We start from the raw sequence: 21,373 nt of genomic DNA on the forward strand, positions 1-21,373 counted from the left end.
TTGCCAGGATCAGCAAAGAGTTCTCTTTTCACTTTTCAAAATATTTGTTTTCATTTTTTGTATATCTGTGTGTCAGTATGTTTGCAGGTGCCCATGGAGGACAGAAGCGGGTGTCTTGGAGCTAAAGCTACACATAGTTCCATGCCATTGGATATGAGTGCTGGAGACTACAGTGAGGTGCTCTGGAAAAGCAGCTAACACTCTTAACCCCCGAGTCATCTTGTCACCCAAAACTGCCAAAGAGAATTACACTTTCACTTAAAATTGTTTTAAAAGTGGAGGATGGTGATGTATTGCACATTATAGTATATTTGAATATTATTGAACCACACATTTAAAATGGCTATGATGTTAATTTTTATAGACCATGCATCCAAGTCTTTCTGGATATAATAAAATTTCCCCACAATTTAACATTTACTATAGTAACTGAAAAAGGAGAGAAGGCAAGGGGTTTCAATGTCAAAAGCTGTGTTTCAAAACTCAGAATGATTCTGAGTTGAGCTTGTAGTAGAGCAATTTAAACATAATAGACTGTGTCTTTAAGAATAACACCCTATAGGATTTCTAAACACCGCAGAGAGAGGAAGGCTTATAAAAGTGGAGATGTGAGGTATAAGTGGAGTAAGCCATGCAACCAAAGGCAGCTTTGTTCCAGAAATCACCCTGGTGAAGAACGACCTTCATAGTTAATTGCATTCTTGCAGCTCAGCCGTTCGGATGCACCTCGCGTGCGGCGCACTTGACTGACAGCCTTGAGCTTGGCTTGCCTCTATCACACGCCGTGTGCGCTGCGTCAAATTTCCTGGCAAAAAATGTTATTTCAAGGTAATGTGTGTAATAAAAACGTTCTCTTGCTGTCCCAGCAGCCTTACTTGCGATGGTGCTGTCTGAATGATGGTCACAGTGATTAATACTCAGCTGCCAACTCAGAGACATGCGTCCTGGGGAACAGGAGCCATGCACACTGTCTTATTCTTGCAAAATGTAAAGATGAGTGTGATTTCTGGGTGAAACTCAACACACAATATCAACAAATTGCTCAAGGAGGATAAGTTAGACCCCAGAGTGATGGTGATTTAACACTTTCAACAGTTGCAGCCCACCCCAAATAGGCTGCATTTCTTATCCCCATAACTTTCATTGCAGCAAAATACAAATAACATTAAAGTCCCTCTGCTGACTGTTTTGAAATGTGCAGTTTGGCGGCATTAAACGTATTCCATTATTGTGCAATCATTACCGCTGAATTTTTTTCAGAACACGTCCATCTTCCCGAAGTGAAACTCACAATCCCCCATTCTCCCTCCCCTCTGCCATGCTGCTTTTTGTCTACATGAATTTGACTGCTCTGGGAACTTCATTTTACTGGAATTATACAAATGCTGTTCTTTGGTGCCCAGATTATTTCACTGCGGATAATGTCCTGAAGGCTTGCCTATGCCATAGTGTGTACCAAAAGCCTTACTTTTTAAGGTTTAGTAATATTTCATAGTATGCGCACACCATATTTTACTGGTGAAAACAAGCTGAAATTACTTTTATTTTATTAAATCATTACACATTGTTATTCCCATTATAACATAATGTGCAAGCATGGAATGCACACGACCATTTTCAAGTATTTGTTAAGGACCAACTTTGTAAATATTCATCATCTCTCATCTTTCTTACAACCTACAAATGAAATATTATGCTAATTTTAGTGATGAAGAAACAGCATATAAATGTAAGAAGAATTTCTCCGATGATTCACAGATTACGCAGTAGAACTGGGGTTCTAACCAGATGTGCTGGGCTGTGCAGCTGGAGCTGTGTCACCCCAACCCCTGGCTGGCAATGCTGCTGCCGTGGTACATTGTGCATATGCATAGGATTTTGTTGGACAGAGCTATGCACAGGTCAGTGTTGACAGGGCCACTCAGTGGTATATGACACTGAGCAAGCCAGGCGGTGTCACTAAGTTGTTTCATCTCCAGAAGATTAAGAAAAGCTGGCAGCAGCAATAGTAATGAGGTGTCACAGTTAAGTACTAGCTCTGCCTTCACAGGGTGGACTTGCTGTACTCCTTCCCTTTTAACAGGAAGGAGTGGCAACACACAGAGGTTCAGTAATTGGTCCACGATCTCACTGCTTTAGGTAGTGCAGCCAGGATTCAAACCCTTCATTTCAGCCATTACTCACTGCCTGGGACTTGCGGGAGGTGGGATAAAGCATGGAAATCACGTTGTCCATCTCTGACACATAGGTTCCCCTTCATAGGGGTCCACTTGTTCTCTGTATTATGGAGAATTACTTGCCACTGGTTCTGACGGCCTAGATGGTCCTCCCCAACACCTCCACCTGAGAGATGTCGCAGGAGCAGGAGGCGCTGATTATACATCCAGCAGGACATGGGGCTGTCAGCTGAAAAGGCAGAACTAGCAAGGGCTACTACCAAGCCAGCCCAGCAGCAGGCCTAAGGTGCACATTATCATTCAGACTGATTCCAAATGAGGTGGGAATTTGCCCTGACTTGTCATTTGCTGTAGTGTAATAATGATTGACTTCTAAAACCCCAATTATCTCCCATTTGTCTCAAGGCCCACTGTGGTGCTAAGAAATTTCTGAGAAGTCACGAGAACGTCCTGCTTCTCAAGAAAGTTAACAAGCAAGATGAGGAACACAGATGCCCCTACTGGAGTATCCTTTATTATTTTTCCTAAACTTCTAGGTGTGGTTATTCATTTAGATTAAGGTCTCCTGATGGTATTATTTATTAATGATCACCAATAAATAATCATGGGCTTTTATTTTCATAATCATATTACTTGTTCTTTAGCAACGAAGAGTTGTATCTAGTAACTCTATTCTTTTTTATCATTATTATTTCAGTTTATTTTCTTTATATCCCAAGGATGGTCTTCTCTCCTTTCCTCCCAGTCTCCCTTGTAACTATATTCTGACCTTAAGGTTTTGCTCAACTCCATATGTGACAACACCTGCTCTTAATGTCATCTCTAGTCCCTTGGTACTGGAGACAGCAGGTACATATATACCGCTCAACAGTTATTTATCAGGCAACTTATAAGGTCACTTGATTGCAGAACAGAAGGTTAATATAGCAAAAGGATCTAGCCCTGAACTAATGTATAATTTTATCATGACCACAAATACATTCAAAGTTAAATAAAATCAGTAAATATCAGAATTTGAAGTGAATAATTTATAAGTTTCCTAGCTTGAGGAGTTAAGGAAATTTTGTATCTCACTCAATATCAACTTAAAATTATCTCTTGGACTTGAGTAGGTTCTGTTACATACGTAGTAATAAATAATGCAGCAGCCCTTACTGTCAGGAAATGGGTAATCTAGAGATAATGATGGGTTATTAAAGTCACCAGATAAGTCAGCATTTTCCCTTTGCTCTCTAAAACATACAGGGATGTCTAGGCACTTCCCTTAATAATCAGTTTGTACAGTTGAAGGAGATCAAGGGAATACAGATGGGAAAGGAAGAAGTCAAATTATCACTATTTGCAGATGATATGATAGTATACATGAGTGACCCCCAAAAACTCTACCAGGAAACTCCTACAGCTGATAAACACCTTCAACAAAGTGGCCAGATACAAAATTAACTCAAAAAAATCAGTAGCACACCTGTATACAAAAGACAAAAGGGCTGAGAAAGAAATTAGAGGAACAACACTATCCACAATAGCCACAAATGACATAAAGTACCTTGGTGTAACCCTAACCAAGCAAGTCAAAGACTTGTATGAAAAAAATTTCAAGTCTCTGAAGAAAGAATTAGAGGAAGATATGAGAAGATGGAAAGATCTCCCATGCTCATGGCTATCTTACCAAAAGCAATCTACAGATTTAATGCAATTCCCATCAAATTGCCAACACAATTCTTTACAGACCTGGAAAGAAAAATTCTCAACTTAGTACGGAATAACAAGAAACCGAGAATTGCTAAAACAATCCTCTACAATAAAAGATCTTCTGGAGGTATCTCCATCCCTGATCTCAATCTGTACTATAGAGCAACAGTTATAAAAACTGCATGGTACTGGCATAGAAACAGAATGGTGGATCAATGGAATCGAACAGAAGACCCAGAAATAAACCCACACACTTATGGACACCTGATTTTTGACAAAGATGCCAAATCCATATAATGGAAAAAAGATAGCATCTTCAACAAATGGTGCTGGTCCAACTGGATGTGTACATGTAGAAAAATGAAAATAGATCCATACTTATCACCCTGCACAAAACTGAAGTCCAAGTGGATCAAAGACCTCAACATAAAACCAGACACATTAAATCGGCTAGAAAAAAAAGTAGGGAATACCCTAGAACTCATTGTTACAGGAGAAAACTTCCTGAACAGAACACCAACAGCACAGGCTCTAAGAGCAACAATCAATAAATGGGACCTCATGAAATTGAAAAGCTTCTGTAAGGCAAAGGACACCGTCATCAAAACAAAGCGACTGCCTACAGATTGGGAAAGAGTCATCACCAACCCTTTATCCGACAGAGGATTCATATCCAGTATATATAAAGAACTAAAGAAGCTGAAAAGCAGCAAACCAAGTAATCCACTTAAAAAAATGGGGAACAGAGCTAAAGAGAGAATCCTTAATAGAGGAATATCGAATGGCAGAGAAGCACTTAAAGAAATGCTCAACCTCATTAGCCATTAGGGAAATGCAAATCAAAACAACCCTGAGATTTCACCTTACCCCCATCAGAATGGCCAAGATGAAAAACTCAAGGGACAACACATGCTGGAGAGGTTGTGGAGAAAGGGGAACCCTTCTCCACTGCTGGTGGGAATGTAAACTTGTACAACCACTCTGGAAATCAATCTGGCCTTTCTCAGACAACTAGGAATAGCGCTTCCTCAAGATCCAGCCATACCACTCCTAGGCATATACCCAAAAGAGGCTCAAGTACACAAAAAGGACATTTGCTCAACCATGTTTGCAGCAGCTTTATTTGTAATAGCCAGAAGCTGGAAACAGCCCAGATGCCCCTCAACTGAAGAATGGATGCAGAAACTCTGGTACATCTATACAATGCAGTATTACTCAGCAATGAAAAATGAGGAAATCATGAAATTTGCAGGTAAATGGTGGGACCTGGAAAGGATCATCCTGAGTGAGTTGTCCCAGAAGTAAAAAGACACACACGGTATATACTCACTCATATAAACATACAACATAGAATAATCCCACTAAAATCTGTACATCTAAACAAACTAAGCAAAAGAGAGGACCCTAACTAAAATGTTCAATCCCCATCCTGAAAGGCAAAGAGGATGGACATCAGAAAAAAAGAAAATTGGAAACAACCTCGGAACCTGCTACAGAGGGCCTCTGAAAGCCAGAAGAAAACAGAAAACAACCTTGGAACCTGCCACAGAGGGCCTCTGAAAGCCTCTGCAGTATAGACTGTCAAAGCAAATGCTGAGCCTGATGGCCAACTGATGGGCAGAATGAATGGAATTTTATGTAAGAAGTGGGAAATAGTAAGAGCTGGAGAGGACAGGAACTCCACAAGGAGAGCAACAGAACAAGGTTATTTGAACACAGGGAACTTCCCAGAGACTCATACTCCAACCAAGGACTATCCATGGAGATAACCGAGAATGCTGACAATGCAGCCACTTCTGATGAGAACTGATAGCCTAAGATCAGAAAGAAGGAGAGGAGGACCTCCCCTATCAGGGGACTTGGGGAGGGGCATGCATGCAGAAAGGGGAGGGGGAGGGTGGGACCGGGACGGGAGGAGGGAGGGCCTTATGGGGGGGGGATACAAAATGAATAAAGTGTAATTAATAAAAGTTAAATAAAAAATTTAAAAAAAGACATAAGATAGCAAATAATAATAATAATAATAATAATAATAATAATAATAATCAGTTTGTACATTTTCCACAAATCGGTTGTGTAGAGCAGCAAACCTGACTGTATTGGCTGTACTTTTATTGTAATTACATTAACTTAACTAAACACACATAAATTGGCAAAATACGAAAGTGATAGAACATGTGTGTTTCTACAAAAACTGATTTAATGCTTTGAAACAACTCCATGAATTTGCCAAGCTGTTACTGCTCATATTAGAATTTGGATGACACAAATAAAAAGGATTAAGAAGAAAATGATTCTAGAATGATCCTGCAAACCAACCTCTTTGAAATTTAAAAACAGCAGCCAATATTGGGGAGGGGAGGAAACAGCATACAGATTATAATTACCATATAATGACCAGGACAAAAAAAGCCTAGTGCAGCCCAGAGGCCAGGCTCTTTAGAGGTAGCAGGGAGAGGTAATGCCATTAGCTAAAGCAGTATCCTATAGAGAGCTTGACTGCAGATCTGGATGGGAAAACAGCTTTCATGTGAGGAAAGTAGAAATGTTAGGAGCATGAGAAAGCACTAAGTTTACAGGGACTGTCATGGGACAGGTCCTAGAGGCATCCTTGAGGAATCTTGAGCTTCTAAGGACAGTGAGTACTAGCTAGTATTTGGTTTCTCTGACCAAATATCCAAGTAACACAACTTAAAGAAGAAAGACTTATGGCTGTGGTTCTATCTCCATTCATACTTAGCTGGCTCCATTGTTTCTGGGTTGTAGGGAGGCTGAATGCACAGAAGGACAGGGATGCTCATCTCCGGGCAGCCAGGAAGCAGAAAAAAGGACTAGAAAGAGCCAAGGACAAGATATTCTTCAAAGACACACACTCCATGACCCACATAGCAACAATTAGGTACAACTCCCCTCTTGTAAATCGTGGCATCAGATTGTGAATCAATCAATGGATTAATTCCTCAGTGAAGTCAGAGCCTGCAGTATCCAGCTGCCTCCTAGTGACTGGTTCTACCAGCTGCAGACCAGGTCTTTAACACTGTACCCTTTTGATAGACACTTCATATCCAAACCATAAAAATGGGAGACCATTGGAGAAAGCAGGGGTGTGGTTAGGTTCTTTTAGCAAGGCCACGTTGGTCTGTGTAGGACCACATTTGAGAGGGGAGGTGACCATCAAGTATTAAGGCAAGGAAGCAGAGGTGATAATTTAGCTGCACAGCTGCCAAAGGAGAGAAGACAGTCTGCTTATCTATTTATTGAGACAATGGCAAGAACTGGATAAATCAGGAGGAACTTAGAAAGAAATTAGCATGGACTGTCAGACAATGCAGGGTAAAGAAAAGGTGAAGCCAAAGCTTAGATTTCTGAGTTGGTTGACTAGGTAGCATTACCATAAGCCCAAATAAAGAAAAATAGAAAAATAATGAGAGAAGATGTTCTGTGCTTTATTTAGAGAAAGCTGATTTCCAGAAAATGTAAACGCAGGCTGGAGAAATGGCTCAGTGGTTAAGAGCAGTTGCTGCTCCAACACAGGACCAGGGTTTGGCGTCCAGCATTCACATCAGGTGGATGAAAACCACCTGAAACTCCCATTCCAGTGACTGCAATGTTCTCTCTGGCCACCGTAGACACCAGTCACACATGTGGTGTACATATATGCAGAGACTCACATATACACATAAAATAAAAACACATTTTTTTAGAGAGAGAAAGAGAACAGCTGGGTAGTGGGAGGCAGATCCAGGACAGCCAAGGCTACACAGAGAAACCCTACCTCGAAAAAAAAAAAGAAAGAAAGAAGAAAAAAAGCAACTCATATAAATTACAGAGGCAGAAGCTAAGGTCAGACCATTATCTTCTCATCCCCACCAGCATCAGGCCAATTCTTTTTCCATATAAAGCAAACACCCACTCGTGATTGAATCTGGAGTTTTATTCCCATTACATCCCCGCCACCTCCCAAGTATGATTATTAATGTTCTTTAACACAGGCCTTATTTTATATCTTTCCCCATGCTGGCCACACCCCCTACAAAAAAAATACAACAAAACCCCCTTAGCTCAGGAAGATTGCACTGAACTCTCTGGACATACGTTTCACAAGGTAAAATCTTTTATCAGCTAATGGAAATCTGACCCACAGAAAGATGAATGGAGTGAGCCTTCTGTGAAATAGGTTGAAAATAATTAGGTGTCAGGCAGGTTTTGGAGAGAAGCCAGTGAAGTATTCAGGGAAAATATGGAAGGGCTGAACCTCCAATGGCTCCAAATTTGAAAGCTCAAGTATTGGGGCAGGGAACTACTTTATCTTCACCCACAGGCTTCCGATTTATTTCCTCCGACTGCTAATTGCTGCAGATGGTAGCAATGTGGGTTTCTAAAGGGAATCAGCAACATTTGCCAAACCTGAAAAATACTGACGTAGCATTGGTTTGAATTTAGAGGCTCTAACAGTGATCAGCACAGCACAGCCAGGACAACTAGGAGCTGAATGGGTGGGCACTTGCTGGAAATATCTTTCCTGGGGAAAGGATAAATGGAAAAGGAAGCTCTAAGTCTTGAGAGCACAGGTTGATAAATGTTACCCATATTTAGTTTTTCCATTATAAATATCTTATTGTTGAGAGTGCATAGTTTTGGCTGGATGAGACACTGATATTTATCCACACATTCATTTATTCAACATATATTTATTGAGCACCCATTGTGCCAGTGGGTGGCTCTTAACCTGACAATTTTACACATCCTCTCAGGAAATATTTGGGAACATTTAGTGTCCGTTTTGGTTGTCATAAGTGGGAGGTGTGGAGAAGAGCTTCTAGCAGCCAATGCACGGAGGGAGAGGATGCTGCTGACGTCCCACAGTGCACCGGACCTCACCCTGAAACTGAGAATGATCTAGCCCAAAACGTTAGCAGGGCGCTACCGGGAAATTTGTTCACCTCGTAGCAGCGCAGAAGTGAAACTCGAAGGGCAAACCTTGGCCTTCTGAAACATCTCTAGGTATGAGAGAGAGACAGTAAGACAATTACTGAGAGAAGTATGACACGCCAGCTAGTGAGCCGTGGGGCTCTCTGAAGGGAAGTAAACAGATGTTGCTCACAGCTGCCACTGCAGAGAGGTCATGGAAGGGCCACTTCGAGCCTAAGTTTTGGGTAGAAACTTCCAGAGAAGCAAATCAAGGTTTCAGTAAAGGTCATAGGAGCTAATACCATCTTTTCTTTTCTTTTTTTCTTTTCTTTCTCACTCTCTCTTCTTTCTTTTTTTCTTCCCTCCCTCCCTTTCCTCCTTCCTCCTTTGTTGCCTATAATGCATGTTGCCTATAATTCACTGTAAAAATTTTTTGCATACATTGTGAGAAAATCAGCCGAGGACCATTGCTTATGCCCTCTTTTCTGAGTTATACTTTCTGTTAAATTTGTTCAGTTTGCGCATTGCGCTCTGGTTGTTCTCGCTCCCTTCCTCTCCTGTCTCCTTCCACCTCTGTGTACTCTCACTTCCACACAAGTCCCATTTTTGCATTCATGTCCTTTTGGTTTTTGAACCGCTGAGTTAAGCCAGGGCCATCTGCCTTCCAATGGGTTTGGAACTGCTTCCTGAGGCCGGGGGGGCGGGGGGGCTCACCTGTGGCACCCAACTGAAGACAATGACTGCCTCCCCAGTGTTCCGTTGGTAGGTAAGGTTGAGGATGGAGAGGCAGGGTTCCATGTGTCCCTTCCCGGTCCATGCTAACTGATGGCAAGCTCTTTCCTGTACAGAGCCAGTGTAGGCAACCACAACTGCTGTGTTTTTATGACTGCAAGGAGACAACACATCACAGCCCTTCGCTCTCTTTTTTCATTGTCAAAGTCTTGGAAATAAAGGTATATCATTTTTCCTTTTCATTCTCTCACTTTCTTTCTTTGTGTTGTACTGGGGATTGAACTCAGGGCTACACATATGTGAGACAAACATTTTGTCACTGAGCTAGACCCCAAGTCTTTCATTATTCACTTAGTTATCATTTTAATAGATTTTAGACGAATAAAAATGGAATCTGTTTTCCTCTCAACCAACTGAAATGGACGTTATTTTAGCTCCTTTTAATCGTTTATTGTAGGCTGTGGGTTCCAAGCACAAGTCACAAACAGTGATCCAAGCATCAGTCGGTAAGTATACAGCATACATGTACATAACTGTGCACATCCATGCTCTCTAACATGATCTTATATGTGGTCTCAAGCTGTCATGAAAGTTTGAGTACAATATAAATAGACAGAAAAGTCAAACTACAGTTTGCATATATTAAAATAAATGTTTATTGTGTTTAATTTAAACATATTAGAACACACAGCAAAAGCTGTATAGGACTTAAACTTTTATGATTGGTCTTTCCTTATTAAAAAAAAAACTTTTACTAATAAATTTTGATGAGAGTTTATGTAATGTGTAGGTTATATTTTACATATGAAAAAGTAAATCTGGTCTGTGGATACAGCTCAGATATGCCCAGCATATATAGGCCTTAGGTTCAATCCCCAGACCATAAAATACAAAATGCATAAAAAGTATTTCTTAAAACTGCACTGTGGGAAAACATGACTTTTCTCAGAGAATACTGATTTTTGTCTTCAAATATTCCTTCATCAAAAGAAATCTAAATCGGCATACTTACTTAACGTGCATATAAAGAAATATTAAAAATAAAAAGGTTAAAGCATAATGTAAACTTAAAATTTTAGAAATATTAAGTTTTGAATGTTTTTTTTTTATTATTTCATGTTTTTTTTCTTTTCTGAGCTGAGGACTGAACCCAGGGCCTTGAATTTGCTAGGCAAGCTAAATCCCCAACCTGAGGTTTTAATGTTTTAAAAAGAGTGCACCATTGTAAAATAACGACAGCCCTAAATGTGTGGCATTAACAAATAATTCAGAATCTCGGAGGGTGTTTTCAAATATATCATTCTTAATTTGGGATGGATATATTTGTTTAATACAAGAAGAAAAGAAAAGGAGATATTTATTCTACTTAGAATCTTTGATCAGTTCACAAAATATTAGCAATTCTTTTATCCATATCTAGTTATAAATGCGATTTTTCTGCCGAGTGCCACCTTATTGCTGTCCTTCAGTATATGATGGATGCAATTTTTCCCTTGTTAATAATGGCAGAGTTTTAAGGGTGATCCAACACAAAAAGAAGACAAATCTGGAACGTAAGGAGAACTGGAAAGCAATTCCTTCACCTGCGTTATAGCCCATACCAGGAGCTGTGACTCTGAAGCTACTGAGCAGATAATCATGAGGTGGCTGACCTGGACCAGCCGGGGGAGGTCTCCTGCCTGCAGCAGCATTTCCACAGCTGCCACACCACTGCTGATTCACCATTCACTTACTCATTAACTCAAAACTCTCCTCAGTCACTGAGGGTATGCCAACCCATGCCAGGCTCCGAAGATCAAAATGTTCCTCTCTTTGTTTGGCCAAATCAAAGAGGCAGGCCAAGAGGAGATGTAAGAAACATGCTAACCTGTGACACATGGATAGGATCTGAGTGTGAAGATTCTAGTAGAGACGTGTAACACAACCAGGGTAGGGAGCATGGTGAGGCTTGCCAGTCAAGGCAAAACGTCCTGAAGGTCAGAGACAGGAAGGGGTAGATAGAGTCAGGTCCAGGGAGGTCTTAAACATTTTAATGTTGCAACCCACAGGTCTCCAAACACTTTTTTTCTTTCATCACAGCAAAGTAGGTATAATGTGAAACTTACCATATGGATTGGTGTTAATGTGCAGCATGGTGCTGGTGAGTGTATTCATGTGGCCTCACAATCATCCACACAAAATCGCTTTTCAGAACTTTCTCTCCTGCCCAAACTAAAATTTTCTATTAATCAACAGCTGTCCTGAGCTCCTCAAAACTGTCCTTTTCCTTTCTGTCTCTGTAAATTTCCCGGCTTTGGGTACTTTAGACAGGACAGATCACTCAATGTGCGCCTCTTTTTACTTAACATCAAGGCTTCAATATGTATCTATACTGCAATCTGTATAATAATTTCATCCAAATCTGTTCTAAGCATGTGTCTTCAGGGTATGCATACTATCAATATGCCGTGTGGTTATAAAACAGTTTTCAAAGTATAACAGTGAAAAAAGTTTACTTTGTTTTTCTTTCTCACGATGGATGATCTTGAAAAACCCCAGAAGTATTTTTGCCCCTCTTTGGAACTAATGACAACTGCTATGAGAATAGGAGAACAATAAGGAGTCTTTGGAAAGGTGCAATGTGGGTTGATGTTCTGGCCCAGTTTTCGACCCAGAGTCCTTTCCAGCTATAGGGCTGGGTTAGTGCTGATCAGCAGCTAGGACCAGCTCGGGTAATTCATACTATATTTTTAGAGTAGGGTATTCTAGTTATTCTGGGAAGTGCTGACTTCATTCACTGTGTGCAAAGATCTTTCTAATTTACGTGTACATAAAACATTTTGGAAAGCATAAAGTGATAACATCCTTGAAAATACTTGCTTATGGTTTATGTAAAGATGGAAGTAAATGTTCCTGTAAAATGGAGGATCTTAGGGCTTTTGATGTTTTTAAAACATTGTCAAGATTGGTCAGTCCCTTAAAAAAATAACAGAAAATAGGTATGACTACTAAGGACTAAGGTAAGAATAATGAAGAATACAGTTTGTCTGTTTAAACACACACACACACACACACACACACACACACACACACACACTGGCCTTGGAACAAAGGACTCTTGGAAGAGCCTATTTCACCCCTTACTAGCTATGTGACCGCTGGGAAGGCACTTCCACCTCCATGTAACTTAGTTTCATCATCTGTGAACACATGATATTAACTTCTTTGCAAAGTCGTAAAGACTTTTTAAGTGACATGATGAACTTAAATGACAAACACAAGTATTCAGCGGGGGTTTGGGTACCTTTCCTTTGTCACATCTCAAACAAGAAAGTTAGTATTTATTATTGTGTTGTTTCAAATCATGGAATATGTTCAGTCGCGCTGGAATGCCCTACCCCTAACTTTTCTGAATGGCTTTATATTTCACTGTTCTGCTCTGGAACCACTGCCACCTACACTTTAGAGGAGTGATCGCACTTTTTCTCATCACAGCCTCAGTATTGCCGTATGTGTACCTCTGATGTCTCAGTGACTTAGTATGAGGTAGAGATTATGATGCCAACAAATTTTATTTTCTTCTTCAATTTGTTGATTTCTATTATCTTTTCTTTGCTACAGGAAGACCAAAAATGTGGTTGTCAAAAGTTGACTACTATTAAATACTAGAATAACTGGAATTACGGAAATACACCAAACATAAGGATCAATACAGTTGCAGTTAATCACTGGAGTTTTTAATAATTAAATGGGCAACAATGGATCTGAGCGTGTACCAAGTGCCAGATGCTGAAATAGGTCTAAGTCTCTACTGTTAGGAAGAATTATACCTAAATGGGAAAAAGCTTGGGGGAGTATAAGAATGTAATTTCAGAACATTTGGAGGTAAAAACCACCAGAGGAACAGAACACACACACATACACACACACACACACACACACACACACTCACACACACACGCACACATACACACGATTTACTGTATTGATTATTCTGAGCTGAAGGTGCCTGGAAAGGGTGATGCAGGAAGGCTCCCTCTTCCTTCTTTCACTCTAAAAGTAAAGCATAACTTCCCATGAGGAGAGGGTCCAGCTGCATCAGGAAAAAGAAGAGCTCCTTCTCACTGGAGATGGATGGGTGACGTTCAGATGAATCTGCAGACAAGCTCTCTTGAAATAGCCTGTAACTTCCCTTTGTTTCCCCTGTATACTACTTCTCACTTGCTTCCCCTATTTTTTGCTGCAGGCCCAGCCCCAAATCCCGCTCTGCGGCAGTACAGAACTCTGGGTCTGTTTCTTTGGTTCTTTTTTTCTATAAAGTACTTTGTGTTACATAAAACAAATAGATTTCAAATAATATTTGTAGCTCCCCACCCAGTTAATCTGTATTTTGTCAATTTATTTCATCTTCTCCATGTACAGACTCCAAGAAGATAGAAGAAAAGTATTTGGCGGGGGCACTTTAGGCATGGTCCTCCAGGGAAGTGAAGGGTGGACTGAGACCTCAGTAAGGAGGATCCAGACCTCCAGGGACTTGAGGGAAGGAACTCTGAGCTTGAACAAAGGACTAATTTTCAGCCAGGAAGCAGGTGTATATTGAACTCTAAATTTCTGATTGCTGAGCATAGTAAATTGCTTGCATTTGTGTGGGAGGAGACACGTTCTAATTCTTCAAGGAACTGTTTTTCCCTGAGTAAAATCAGGCCGGCACTGAGAGGTAAACAATGTCTTCAATCAACCATTTCAAAACCAACACAGAAGCAGAAATCTGTGACAGCTTTTTATTTTTTATATTTTTTTAGTACTGACATGAGAGACCTAACATCAAGACACATTCAGGGAAAACAATTTCACAGTCAGCCACTTAGACCAGCAGCTTGATGAGTGCCTTTAGGCTTCCTCAAGTCACAGGGGATGTCAGACAGTCCAAGGAATTCTCTGCCATGGCCTCAGTACAGGTATCCCAGAATTGCTCTGCTCTGATTCACTAATCAAGAGAGAAATTGCTCTAGACACCGTTAGACAAAAGCCTTTCACCGCAACATTCTACTTTCCTGCTGCATTAAAGTTCACAACTCATGATTCAGACTGAGCTTGTAGAACTCGGCTGCCGCATTACCCATCCATAAGCAGAACTGCTAATTTCTGAGCTCCGGCTCCACATTTTTGGTTGTTCGCTTGCTTTATTTTTTTGAAACAGGGTCTCTCTATGTAGACCTGACTGTCCTAGTAAAGCTATATAGACCAGGCTGGGCATGAACTCAGAGATTTGCCTGCCTCCGTCTCCTCGGTGCTGGGGTTGAAGGTGTGCCACCAGGCCCAGCTAACTGCCTACTTTACAATTGTATTTCTGTTATATACCCCACCTCTGCCATAGAGTAGGGCTTTATGCTTCTCAGATGTGTGTTGCATTTTATCAAGATGAAAATAAGGAAGAACAGACATAAAACGTAAAGAGGAGTCTTAAGGTGCTCAATTAAGCAGAAGATAGAGACCACTAAGCTGCTGTTATCATAGGGAAGATTTGCCTGGCCTAACTTTGCAATTTTAGTCCCTGAAAAACAGCAACAACAAAAATTATTTTTAAGACAACAACACAGACAAGGACATAACATGAAAGAATGTGTGTCCCAAAGCAAAAAACTAGCCCAGCCAAGCTTTGTCACAATAGCAGAGGATGTTACCACATTATGAAAGGCACGCATCAAACACCAAATTGCTTTAGCTCATTATCAATAAAATACTTACTGGATACATTCTGTTTTACAATATTCTGCTTTGCAATATTGAAAGTACCTATGTTCAACCTAAACTTTACCATCTACAGTTTTTTACTACAAAGCCAGAACCACAAAGATTTGGGATTTATGTAGTGCTGTGTGGAAGTCCCTTGCTGGCATGAACCCTGTCAGGTAATGGTTCTCATTGTTTCATTGTTTCTCCTCCATTTCGCTTCCTTCTTACTTTGCAGGACCCAGGACAGAAGGAGAATCACATTCAGAAGGGAGATCACAGTGACAAATTCATGCCTGCCTTTCTCTAGCTACCTGGTCCAAGGGTACATGGCATGCCATGTTTATATATCTAAAAAAATATAAATAGAGCTGGCCAACTGTTAAATGAAAACTGATGTATCCCTTTTTGACAAAGCTCCCTTCATAACAATCTGAAAGCCAAGTCCAAGTTGGATTTGTCAGATCCCTAAGAGTGTTCTGCCAAAGTTTGGCTCAGTGAGGAGCTAGGAATGACCCTTAAGAGATGAACTCAATTGATGCTCATCTTTGTTTCTGCTTATATAGGAGGCTAAACCTTAAGGCTTGCAAACTTAATCTGTCTCCCATTTACAAAGGGCATCCGATACATGGTATAAATATCCCAGTTTGATAAATTTAAGAAAAATTTTCATAACCACTTACCCCTCAGGCCTAAAAGTACACTCAACCAAAGTCCACCCTTAGGAGAACGGGATGGAAGCAGTCTAAAGCAAACCTACAGCCAATATTTTGTGTAACAGAAAATTCCAAAGTTCCAAATACAATCTACATGGGACGATAAGGCCACCCAAGAAGTAGTAAGTTATCCTGTTTCCAAGTTCCCTCCACCTACAGATCAGGAGAGAGCAGCCAGAGCTTCCCAGGAGGCCAAGTCTTTCCTGGTGTTAGCCGAGTGTCCATACAAGTTCAGTCTAATTATGATAACCCCACACTCCCCAGGAAACTGACGCCTGCTAAAGTTGATATGATGGTGCCAGCTAGGAAATATGACTATAAATGCTCTCTCTCTCTTTTTCTCTTCTTTCTTTCATTCAACCTCTTTGTTTAACTACACATTTTATGCACTGATAAAATTTTACCTTTTTTTAATTTAATTTTATTTTTTTTATTTTATTTTTCTTTTTAGTTACATTTTGTTAACTTAACCAAGTAGTTTTCCAAATTTTACCTTTTATAGATAAGAAAAACCACAGAATTAGAAATAATACCTTCTATCTTTAGAAAAGTTATCCAAAAAATTCCTCTTGGTCAACACAGAGGAGTGGCTTTGCCCACCTCAATGTGGGTGTGTAGGAGTTAAGGAGTTACTAATTTCCATGGCTCTCAATTTGAAACAAATACATTTTTTCTAAAACACCTTTTTAGAAAGACATCTTTAGTCTTTAAAAAAAAGGGGGGGTGACTGTACTGTGCTTCGATTCGGCTGTTATGCTTGACTGAGAACAGGAACTACTGAAGCAGTTAGATTTTTTTTTTAAGGTTTGCCCTTCAAACAATTACACACCTATTTTTTTGAAGGTGTCGGGTTACTGGTTCCGTAGTTTTCTCTTCAGCAAAAGGTGTTAGGAGACAGGAAAAAGGATCAGACAGGACTAGGAAAGGCTCCAGCTTAGAAAGGCAAAGAAAGTTGAGCCTCTGCCCTTATCACATCCCTCATTAGTCCTGGAGCAAAACAATCACTCAGTCTTCCGGTGTGCACAACTCCCACTCACTTATATATAATCTATATTCTTAGAAACACGATACACTAAATGGGCTCATAACTTTTCCAAGCCTAACTTTTTGGTTGAGTCATGTGTCCTTGTATTTTATTCTTTTATTCTACTTGAAGTATGTACGTTAGGGCAATTTGTTTTTAACACCAGAGTATCAAAACCTTAAGATTTTATAAGACAACCTACCAGACCTTTCTCAGTGGTTCCTTATCTTTTCTGCAAAAGAAATAAAATGTAATAAAGGAAGGGGAATAAGATGCCATAGACTTGCTAAAAGTAGTTTTGACTCCTGTTATCAATGATAACGGCATTTTTGTCTACTTACTTCCATTCTTAGTGAATATTTCATTAGCAAAAATATTTACCAACCAATAAATAACCAGAGGGTGAAAACAAACTGACCCACTGTTGGTCATTTCTAGCTTCTATAAAATGTATAAAAGACTGTGAAGTGTAAATGACAAGCAATGTTCCTCACCATTCCACCCCCTTGAAAATCTAAGGTCATGGTCCTAGTAAACCTAGTTTCTAATGAAGCCTTACAGGCACCTCTACGAATGGAAGGAGAGTGAAAAGCAAGCTCTCGAGTGTCTTTGAAAACCACAAATTTCATCAATAAGGGTTCATACCCGGGATCTAATTACCTCACATCGGCCTCATTTCCAAATACCATCATTTTGGGGATTAGGCATTACTGTGGAAGAGTGTGTGTGTGTGTGTGTGTGTGTGTGTGTGTGTGTGTGTGTATGTGTGTATGTGTGTAAAAACATTTATCTGAGGGATGGAAACTACCTCAGTAATATTGGTCGTTATGGTTTCAGACAGAACTGCTGAAGCTCAGTCACTAACATTTTCATAAAAACGCAGCAACAGAAATATCTCCTGTATACACACGCATCTGTGTATTCTATAGGTGGATAGCTACATATACAGACATATATATGTATACATGTATATGTATGTAACCAAGTCATGCTTAATTGAAATAGGGTCACACACATAATCATATATGAGATCTGAAATTTTTACAACCCAGCCTTTTAGTTTTCCCTGTTTGTTTTATTTCTGAGGCCTTTGGTAGAATGGCAATAAAGCCCTGAGCTAACTTGAAAGGTGATGCGATGTGGTGATAGTAACGAGTAGGAGAAGAGTAAACGGAAGGGTGCTCACTGTCCTCTAGAAGGCGAAGTGAAGGACGAAATGTGCCTCCACTAAAGTGTAGTCGTTGTGTATGGAATTCTGTGCATTCATATCACTGATGTGCTTTGTTTTAACACACAATCGTATTTACTGCTGGACCTAAGATCCCTCCCATATGAAGGCACACCCATACATAAGTTTTATTTCAGGCTTTGGTGTCTGCTCACATCCTTTCCCTACATGGGCCAGACCATTCAAGTCATGTGTTCTATTGAATAGTTACTGAACCCTTGTTTACAGTGTGCTGGCCCTGACTCTATATGCAGAAACGGAACAATTAACAAAGAAGTCTTTTTCACCAAGGATGGGTGGGGTGAGAGATTGGAGGGGGAATGAGAGTCAATCATAAGCAATAAGGAAGGAAAAATATTTCAGACGGAGTACAGTGAAGAAGTTAAAATATCTGCCTTCCATCTGTGTTTTCTTCCTATCTCCAGTTTATCATGTCTTAACGACATAGTGAATGTTTGGAACCCTTGATCCAGCCCCTACTTCCATCAAACCGCTCTACTGCATCTTATCTTTCCCAAGCAGACCATAAGGCTTTGCGGAGTGAAATGTGTGTGTTTTGTAATAACGTTATACTTGTGACTTAAGTCACATGAGCTGACTAACTCCTAAGACAAGATTGGAAAACATATACAGTCAATGCTATTTCACTCAACAATACATTGCAGGAGGAAAGATACCTCTTTGCTAGGTTAGCATCCAAGTATCACTGCAAACTGGAAAGTTTATCAGGAGTTAACAGCTGATGGGAAGACAGTTTTCTACAAGGTCAATAGAATATCATCTTTAGAGATGTTTTCTATTGCACTGACCTGGTAGCTTTTATGCAAAGCACCATTTTTTAAAAATGTTATTGCAATTTAAAATTCACTCTGCTGAAATGTTTTTTAAAAGAGCAAAGAGTAAAAGTGTCACCAGGTAGACTGCCTAGTGTGAATTAAAAGACAAGTGCACAGACACTGAAGAGAGATCTGTTTTTCAGAGCCAAGGAGCTGGCTTCCACAAAGAACTAGATGGAACAGTCAATTACTCAGATAACAACGCCACGGCACTCAAGACAACTGACTGGATGAGCCGGGAACTGTAGGAATACTGGAAACTCCAGCCTTCGAAAGCATCCTGACCTCAAAATGGTTTTGGACCATCTTTCTGGGGCGCTAACCAGTATGGGTCATCTTTTTTTTAATTCCTCCTAGATGCTACCAATTCCAACAAAGACAGAGATGAAACCTTTGCCATTTCAATAAGAAAGAGATGTTGAGTCATCTGACCATAGTCCGTTATGGGCCCTGGACAAACCATACAGCAAGCCCACCGAGTTGCCTGCCTTGAACATGTGAAGGAAACACCTCCCATTGCTGCCAAAGCATCTGCTGTAAGCTCATCCCAAAGGCTCCACTGGCCATTAGAACTGAGAGTTAGGTTCTTCTAGATTACATCGAAACGTTTCTTCCCAGGAGTCCAGCTAAGTTACAGCTCCAATGTCTACACAGTCTAAACTCCGAGTCTTCCTTCTATTTTCAAAGACAAAGTACGCCAGAACAAAGAAAACTCACAAACCAAATGAAGCGTGCAAACAGCCCGAGAATGTCTGCAAAGTAACTAACAACTGACTACTGTGTTTTGTGGCAAAACTTAGTAACTGTTTCAGAAGATATTTCTAAAATATTTTGCTGATGGAAGATTTGAAGCAGAAAGATTCTGAATTAGTGACACTGATGGAAGAAACAATGTTTGAAATAATATAGACTCCTGAATTCCTGTATGTTGTATCTTTATCAAGGAACAAAAAAAAAAAAATTGAAAAACATAAGGCATATAAGTTTGAATACCAGCTTAGGCTATCTGTTAGTATGGTACCTGTTATTCTTGAAATTGAAAATAAGTCCTATTAATTATTGAGCATATACTATCTGCCAGCGAAGGTACTAGAAGCTTTTGCCACTTATCTTATTCAATTAATTACTATATGGTAAATATCATTAGTCTCACATTCAAAAGTAGAAAAATTGGGGCTCAGAAATTTTAAGTCATTTTCTCCAAGGTCTTATACATAATAAATTGAAAAGTCAGAATTGCAAACCAAGTTCGAGTGACTAAAATTTGCATTCTTTCCAACATTGCCTGGAAGGAAGTTAAATTCAAAGATCAAGTAGCATTCCTCCCTCATTAAAAATACCTTCTTTAAGGATAAAGACTGACACTGCAGTTTAGTTCCAAATGATGAAGGATTTTTAAAAAGTATTATGCCCCAGTTAGAGTTGCAAAAACATTTAATGTAAATGCATTTAAGTTGAATAATTTGCATACCAAGTCTAAGCTTGTTTCTGGGGAAAATGTTCTGCGAGCAAATATGTCCCATTGGTCTTTTAATGCCATTGCAGTTTTAAAGTCTAAAATGACAAGCCACAGTGAGATGAGGGGAGTTCACACACACACACACACACACACACACACACACACACACTGAGCACAAAACAGGACAGACAGGATCTGGAGGCTCTCATGACAGGTGCAGCTGCAGAGATAAAACCCTGCCCGCTATCACACGAAAATGAAGTCTTACTGGAGCAAATGACCCTAAGGGGAAAGAGTAGTTGGGAGGAGAGAGAAATCCAGGGCCAGAGATGGAAGATGGCTTCTAATAAGTGCGCCAAATTATCTTACCACCATCACAAAATAAAGTGGTGATTTGCTCTGCAGTCACTTGGCATAAGTGTGTGGAACAGCTCTGCCTGTTGGGACGCTATTCAGTCCACTTTAAGGGCATGATCGTTTAAGTGATTTCCAGGAATTCTTTCAGAGCAGCCCACTGACTGTAACCTTACTTATTTTTTGCAGACGTGATTAGAGCTTCACAGCCCTGAGTAACCTCAGCCATGGTTTAGCACAGCCTCCTGGCTGGATCTCGTGGTGAGACATCTCAGAGCCAGCTACCGGGATAAACTGCCTTTGGGAGGTTTTAAATCACATGTGCGCCAGTCCTTCCCCATTTCTTAAGCTGGATGAGGGAAGGAGGAGGAACAAGGAAGGTAGAGAGGGAAAAAAAAGATTACTGTCACCAGAGAAAATTGAATGGTTTTAAGAACATTTCAGAGGCAGCTCTTTAACCATTGATTCACATCATACAATAAGTTTCTCTGTATCTCCTGAGTCCCTTTCAACTTCATTTCCTTGATTTTTT

General features: G+C 40.1%; 1 protein-coding gene across 1 annotated transcript in view; it reads right to left on the reverse strand.

The window, feature by feature from the left end:
- The window catches only part of Arhgef38 (Rho guanine nucleotide exchange factor 38), a 127,440-nt gene that overhangs the window by 105,745 nt on the left and 322 nt on the right, over positions 1-21,373 (reverse strand). The window lies entirely within an intron of this gene.

The sequence above is a fragment of the Psammomys obesus genome, unplaced genomic scaffold, assembly GCF_907164565.1.
Source record: "Psammomys obesus unplaced genomic scaffold, mPsaObe1.curated_primary_1811, whole genome shotgun sequence".
NCBI classification, from domain to species: Eukaryota; Metazoa; Chordata; class Mammalia; order Rodentia; family Muridae; genus Psammomys; species Psammomys obesus.